This window comes from Conger conger, chromosome 9, assembly GCF_963514075.1.
Source record: "Conger conger chromosome 9, fConCon1.1, whole genome shotgun sequence".
Lineage (NCBI taxonomy): Eukaryota > Metazoa > Chordata > Actinopteri > Anguilliformes > Congridae > Conger > Conger conger.
Genome location: NC_083768.1, coordinates 56,607,318 through 56,614,817, shown reverse-complemented (window position 1 = coordinate 56,614,817; position 7,500 = coordinate 56,607,318). Strand labels below are relative to the sequence as shown.

Sequence of the window (7,500 nt, the reverse complement as noted above, 5' to 3'; positions counted from 1 at the left end):
TATACATACTGTACATACATGTTTGACTTTGTGTGTGTGTGTGTGTGCGCTACTCTGGGATTGCCGATAGGTTGACAGTTGATGGGGTCCTTTCATATTTAGGGGGGCGGGGTGGGGGTGTATTTGTGGAAATTTAGGTTAAATAAACTGGTTTAATCAAGCAGACGTTTCAGAACCGAACCCGATCTGTGGCTGAGTCGCTGGCCCTTCCCCCGACATGGTGAGGTCGCTTCTTAATAAACCGCCTGTCGGTGTCCCAGCGGTAACAGCAGGTTACTCTGGGTCCCAGCGGTAACAGCAGGTTACTCTGGGTCGAGCAGGTCTGCACACTGAGCCGGTATGTCGGCCGGGGCCTGTGCCAACAAGCCGTTAGCAGCACAGAGTTAGCCGGGTAACTTCACGGAGTAACACCCAGAAACTTCCCAAATCTGGAGCATGACCTGAGACAGGATGTGGTGCTCTGAAGTGCTCCTTAATCCTGCTGTTATGGACCAGCGCCCTGACACCTCTGCCCTTCCCCCCCCCCCTCTGTTTTACTTTGGTTTTTTCAGCCAGCAGGTGGCGCTATACTTAATGAGACTGACCTGTTCAGAAATGCCGTGGCTGCCTGCCCTGGAGCAGAACTTAAATGCGTTTGTGCGAGTGCTCCTCATCTGTTAGATCTGTTAAGCTGCCAGCACTACTGTAATCCCGTAGCAGAGCAGTCTGATGGTGCTGCGTGGTTAGGGTGGATTTGAGGAGACGGAAGTGAGTCTGAGTGTTTGTGTGTTGGAGGGAGGTCTCCATGACTGCAGTCTGGTGCCCAACTGTGTCCTTTCTTTACAACACCTTGGGTTTTCTTTCTACGCTGCAAAAAAAACCAAAAAATGAGTCCATCTCAGCTCGTACTTTGGTCTGATATTTAGACTTGAAAACTTTTTGTTAAATAAGACAAACATTTTGCCACGTAGGTGAGACAGTTTGACTCATTTCAAAAGGGGCCAATACAGTAAAGAAAAGTTCTCATGTCAAGTAACTAAAAACAAGCTAATATTTTCTAAAAGAGAAAAAAAGATTTTGTCTCCTTTAAAATACTAAATACTAGTTAAGACAGACTTTGTTGCCGTGTTATGAATGCATGTATGTATGTATGTATGTACAGGAACACTATCAGGGATTGTCTTCCAGACTTAGAAACAACAGATGCCAACACTTCACAGGAATAGTTTTGTTAAAGGAAAACCTTTTTTAAGAAAAAAAGCAGCTCCATTTTTTTTCTTTAGAATCCAATAAATATGCACTCATTTGCAATTTGTGTGGCTTTCGTGTGTTCAGTCAAACCTGCAGCCTTCTGGTCGCCCAGCAACAGCACAGTAAAGCACACACTATGAAGCAGGATTACTGAGTTAGCTGGATAACTCCACTGAGTAAACCCCACAAAGCAGGATTACTGAGTTAGCTGGATAACTGCGCTGAGTAAAACCCTCAAAGCAGGATTACTGAGTTAGCTGGATAACTGCACTGAGTAAAACCCACAAAGCAGGATTACTGAGTTAGCTGGATAACTGCGCTGAGTAAAACCCACAAAGCAGGATTACTGAGTTAGCTGGATAACTGCACTGAGTAAAACCCAGAACGGCCCTTTTTGCTTCAGTCCAGGTTCCAGATTCGGGAGTGCTCCGGGTTTTACTCAGTGGAGTTATCCAGTAAGAACTCTGTAACCCTGCTTTGTGAAATTGGGCCCTGACCTGAACATGAGTAAAATGTGTCTGTTTCATGGCTTTCAGGGTTCGGTGGGCGTTTTCTAAACGAGCTCTGCAATTAAATTATCCCCGAGGGAAAGGCTGAAATCTTAAATTCTCCCTTTTTTTTTAAAATGCCTGTATTTTGCATATAATTTTTGTTCCCCAAGTGGTTTTTGTTACAGGAAGAAGGCAGTGTCTCGCAGGTAAAAAGAAAATGGCCGTGTTCCTTTGTGTGCCGTCCATTGTCTTCTCGTCAGTCCAGAGCTCAGGGGATTGATGGGAAATTGCTCGTACGCAGAGCACTTTTAATCGCTTTTAACGCTCCCGCCCGGCAGTGCTAATAGGCGGTGTGAATAATCTGCCTGTCTCCGACCTGTCGCAGCGTAATCGCTGGGAACATCCTGTAAACCGTACGCCGTTGACCCTCACTCTCTGTTCTTAAAAGCCGTGGGGTTCTGCGATTAAGTTGTTCCAAGCCGCCTTGACATATGTTAAAGACAAAAAGTGACATCCCGGTTGTATTTTTATTTTTCCATTCGTATTTTAATTTGAATATTTGTAAGCTGAACATAGGGGTGTTCAACTCTTAGTTTTTCAAACTTTGTTTTGCTTCCTAACTCCGTTAGCGCTTTTTAGCTGTTGTTCCGTCACTCGAGAATCCTATAAGAACCTCCCAGCTCAAATTCTACATGAAGGAGCATAAATGTCTTTTTGTGTTGTACACACACACACACTCTCGCTCTCAAACACACATATACACACACACCACATACACACACACACACTCTCGCTCTCAAACACACATATACACACACACCACATACACACACACACCCTCTCGCTCTCAAACACACATATACACACACACCACATACACACAGTCATACACAAACACACACACACACTCGCTCTCATACACACATATACACACATCACATGCACACACACATACACACACACACACACTCGCTCTCATACACACATATACACACACACATCACATGCACACACACATACACACACACTCGCTCTCATACACACATATACACACATCACATGCACACACTCATACACACACACACACACTCGCTCTCATACACACATATACACACACATCACATGCACACACACATACACACCCAATCGCACATACCCTCCTATGTAACATGATTAGCGTGTGAGACTGAAACAGCGTGGAGCAGGTTTGATTTATCGTTCATGTTCAGAATTGCATCGGGAACAAATTAATAAATGAAACCGTGGCAACGGCGCTGTCAGATACGCGTCACCCTCCTGCTGATGTCATTTGGAATGTTGTGGCACTTTGCAAGGCTGTTGTTCCACCGATATTTGAAGCAGGATTCGCACATGAACAACTCTACAGGAATCCTAAACACACGGTCCCTGAGGGCTGTTGGTTTTCCACCCTCCCTTTACCTGGGAGTCAGGTGTGGTCACCCTCCCTTTACCTGGGAGTCAGGTGTGTTCACCCTCCCTTTACCTGGGAGTCAGGTGTATTCACCCTCCCTTTACCTGGGAGTCAGGTGTGTTCACCCCCCTTTACCTGGGAGTCAGGTGTGACCACCCTCCCTTTACCTGGGAGTCAGGTGTGTTCTCCCTCCCTTTACCTGGGAGTCAGGTGTGTTCTCCCTCCCTTTACCTGGGAGTCAGGTGTGTTCACCCTCCCTTTACCTGGGAGTCAGGTGTGTTCTCCCTCCCTTTACCTGGGAGTCAGGTGTATTCACCCTCCCTTTACCTGGGAGTCAGGTGTGTTCACCCCCCTTTACCTGGGAGTCAGGTGTGACCACCCTCCCTTTACCTGGGAGTCAGGAGTGTTCTCCCTCCCTTTACCTGGGAGTCAGGTGTGTTCTCCCTCCCTTTACCTGGGAGTCAGGTGTGTTCACCCTCCCTTTACCTGGGAGTCAGGTGTGTTCACCCTCCCTTTACCTGGGAGTCAGGTGTGTTCTCCCTCCCTTTACCTGGGAGTCAGGTGTGTTCACCCTCCCTTTACCTGGCAGTCAGGTGTGTTCTCCCTCCCTTTACCTGGGAGTCAGGTGTGTTCACCCTCCCTTTACCTGGGAGTCAGGTGTGTTCACCCTCCCTTTACCTGGGAGTCAGGTGTGTTCACCCTCCCTTTACCTGGCAGTCAGGTGTGTAGACAGTCTGGCCAATCAGCAGCACAAATTGTTCAGATAATTACCCGGGGGAGAAGAAAAGCAGGACTGGATTTGGATTTGATCCCTGTCTTTGGATTTCCAGATTTCATCCCTGTCTTAAAATGAAGTATCAATACAATATCTTTTTATAATATCATATATTTTCATTTAGAATTTGTTACAGTTTTACAAAATATTTTTGGTCTCGTAATAATGGGCTGGTAAATAGACATAAAAGCCTGTTTTAGCCAATCCCGTCTTCAGGACCGTGCTCCCCAAGTGAGTGTGTTTCTCATGGACAGAACACCACGATCAACACGCGAGAGAGATCCTCCGACTGCGTCTAAGAGCTGAGCAACAGCACTTAAAAGAGCAGCTTTTAATAAAACAGGAGATCTGGACCAGCCCCCCCCCCCATTCTAGTGCTGCCTGTGTCTCTTCAATCCTCCCATTCCACTCCTGAACCCCCCCCTCCCCCCTCTACCTCCACCTCTCCCCTCTGTGTCTAAAACAGGGTCTGCGGTGAATATTAGAAAATAATATTAAAAATGAAAATCTCTCTCTCCATCTCCTGTCCTATCTAACTATCTCTTTCTCTCTCTATCCCTCTCTCTCTCTCTATCCCTCTCTCTCTCTCCCTCTCCCTCTCTCTCTCTCTCTCTCTCTCTCTCTCTCCCTCTCTCTCCCTCTCCCCCTCTCTGCCTCCCTGTCATTAGAATACATTATGTAACATTAATTCAGCAGCCCTTGTAGGAGAGCGTAACTGTGGTTGAGATGTATCAGCTGTGGCACTATAGCCGGGCTCTAGCACTCCCAGACAGGAGGTGCATTCAGCCGCGCTACAGCGCTAATGTCGGCAAATACAGCAAACAAACGACGCAATACACACCTCACACACGTACAGATAGGGTCCACTTAGAAATGCATAAAAATGATGGAAAATACCACAAAGAGAAATCTGAATAGTGCTGAGTGGAGAGAGGATGGAGATAAAATGGAGATAAAATGGCTGTCTGCGTTTGAAGACGGTCAGTGAATGTGCTGTGATGCAGGGGGGGGGGGGGTCTTCTGTCTGTGTTTGAAGATGGTCAGTGAATCTGCTGTGAGTACAGACTAGCGTTATTGACAGACACACTCAGACCAGCAGTTACAAACCAGACACTCCCCTATATGGTGTCACCGCAGCAGTCTCTGTTCTTTAATTTTATTTCATTTATTTACTTGTGTGGGTGTGTGTTTTTTTATAGGGACATTTAGAAATGCATCTGGATGTAATGAGTTCATATTTCACAGTTATTAGAGGTGTCGGCTGTGCCCCGGTGTTTCTAATGTGCGCTAATTTACGACACCCGTCCCTAAATTACACCAGGAACGAGACTTAATCTGAACACAGGAGAAACGCGAATCAATTAATTGAGCATGACTGGGTTGTTTATTCGTTCTCCAGGTAGCTGTGGTCACGTTGGAACGGTGCGTTCAGTGCAGACTTGCTTATAGAGCCTGTTTTAGGGCCTGTTCCATAAAGCAGGGTTACTGAATTAGCTGGATAAATGAGTAAAACTGAGTAAAACCTGGAAACCTCCCAAATCTGGAACACGGACTGGAGTAGAAAGAGCTGCTCCAGGGTTTACTTTGGGTATTTATCCTGAACTCAACTCGGTTATCCTGAGCTCAACTCAGTTATCCTGTGATCCTGGTCTGTGGAACAGACTCCTGGTATCTGTGAAGCTTGTGGTTGTTACCATTTCTGGATAAACAGGCACTCGCGCTCAGTGTGGCTACAGTGGCTCAAATGTAACACATGGCTCAAATGTAACACACAGCCCAAATGTAACATAGGGCCCAAATGTAATACAAGGCTCAAATGTAACACACAGCCCAAATTTAACACACGGCCCAAATGAAATGCACAGCTCAAATGTAACACACGGCCCAAATGTAACACAGAGCTCAAATGAAACACACAGCCCAAATGTAACACAGGACCCAAATGTAACACATGGCTCAAATGTAACACATGGCCCAAATATAACACAGGGACCAAATGTAACACACAACTGAAATGTAACACACGGCCCAAATGTAACACACGGCCCAAATGTAACACAGAGCTCAAATGAAACACACCCGGCTCAAATGTAACACAGGGCCCAAATGAAACACACGGCTCAAATGTAACACAGGGCCCAAATGTAACACACAGCTCAAATGTAACACACAGCTCAAATGTAACACAGGGCCCAAATGAAACACACGGCTCAAATGTAACACAGGGCCCAAATGTAACACACAGGGCTCAAATGTAACACACAGCTCAAATGTAACACAGGGCCCAAATGTAACACACAGCTCAAATGTAACACACAGCTCAAATGTAACACAGGGCCCAAATGAAACACACAGCTCAAATGTAACACAGGGCCCAAATGTAACACACGGCTCAAATGTAACACAGGGCCCAAATGTAACACACAGGGCTCAAATGTAACACACAGGGCTCAAATGTAACACAGGGCCCAGTTTTTCCCGCCGGCAGACGGGTGCCGGGCCGAGCCGATTCGTCCGTGTCACAGCTGTAATCAACCAATCAGCATTCCCTGTTGGTTCTTCTGTTGAGATGCTCTCTCTCTCTGCACCAGAACCAGCTCCTGCATTCAGCTGCGCTGTGCCAAATCCAACATGAATCACATCAACATAACGGCCGCTTCGCCCTCTTTTTACAGCCCAATTGTTGTTTTTTTTTGATGGCACAATTAGCAAAACAAGACTACATTTACCCCCACAATTGTGAATGTTTTATGTGTTTTAACCCTTTGATGTGTAGGCTTAAATTTTTTGTTTTTTTTAAACAATTCTTTTGAAGTCAGTTTTCTAGAACATCAGCATTAGAATGTTAAGTAAAGGACATTCTGATCTAATCACATATTTGTAGTCCTTCACCTTAAAGGGGTTAAAACTATTAGACTGTTTAAATATCTACAAATGTATCTTAAACAAGGCATGGCTAATAGCTAGGCCTACCTTAATATTTGAAACTTGCTGAATGTTTAATGTGGAGTTGATAATTCATACTGAAAGTAAATTTGTCATCCCAGGGACCAAATAATTTATGTCTTTAATGTCAGACTTTTTAAAATGCACTTCAAAAGCACTGAATATCTTTTTTATCTTTCACCTTAATCCTGCAATAAAAAAAAGGACATTTTTAGTTCGGTCTTTGTCTTAGCAAAGTGTCTTACGGTGTTAAAGTGAAGAACGTGATGAAATGGGTCTGTAGATCTTTTGGGGAGGCCAGTGACCAGTGACTGAGCGGTATTTTGGCTGTAGAAACATTCAGAGCTGTAGGCTCTAATCTTCAGGGGGCTGTGTTAAATGACTCTCATTTAATTTTTTTAGTGCATCTTTCCTGCCACCTTTTCGCTGACACACATTGGCTGATCATCACCATGGCGATGGTGGTGTGAAATCGCCACGAGTCGCCGTCTCCGGGCGGGATCGGGGGGAAGCGCCGCCTTCTCAGGCTGTGCCAACCCGCCCGCTCATATCACAGATAATATTCTCCACTCAACAGGAAAATAAAGATTTTTAGTCTCATTAAATGACACTTGTTAAGATTATTT

At 45.4% G+C, this 7,500-nt stretch overlaps 1 protein-coding gene across 4 annotated transcripts in view; it reads left to right on the top strand.

Moving 5' to 3' along the window:
- Nucleotides 1-1,290, top strand: part of LOC133136634 (GA-binding protein subunit beta-2-like) — an 11,539-nt gene extending 10,249 nt beyond the window's left edge. For all 4 annotated transcript variants that reach the window (XM_061254274.1, XM_061254275.1, XM_061254272.1 and 1 more), the window contains exon 8: nt 1-1,290. This exon is cut by the window's left edge and continues 2,357 nt beyond it. The gene's annotated coding sequence lies outside the window, so the exon portion shown is untranslated.
- Nucleotides 1,291-7,500: the final 6,210 nt, after the last annotated feature.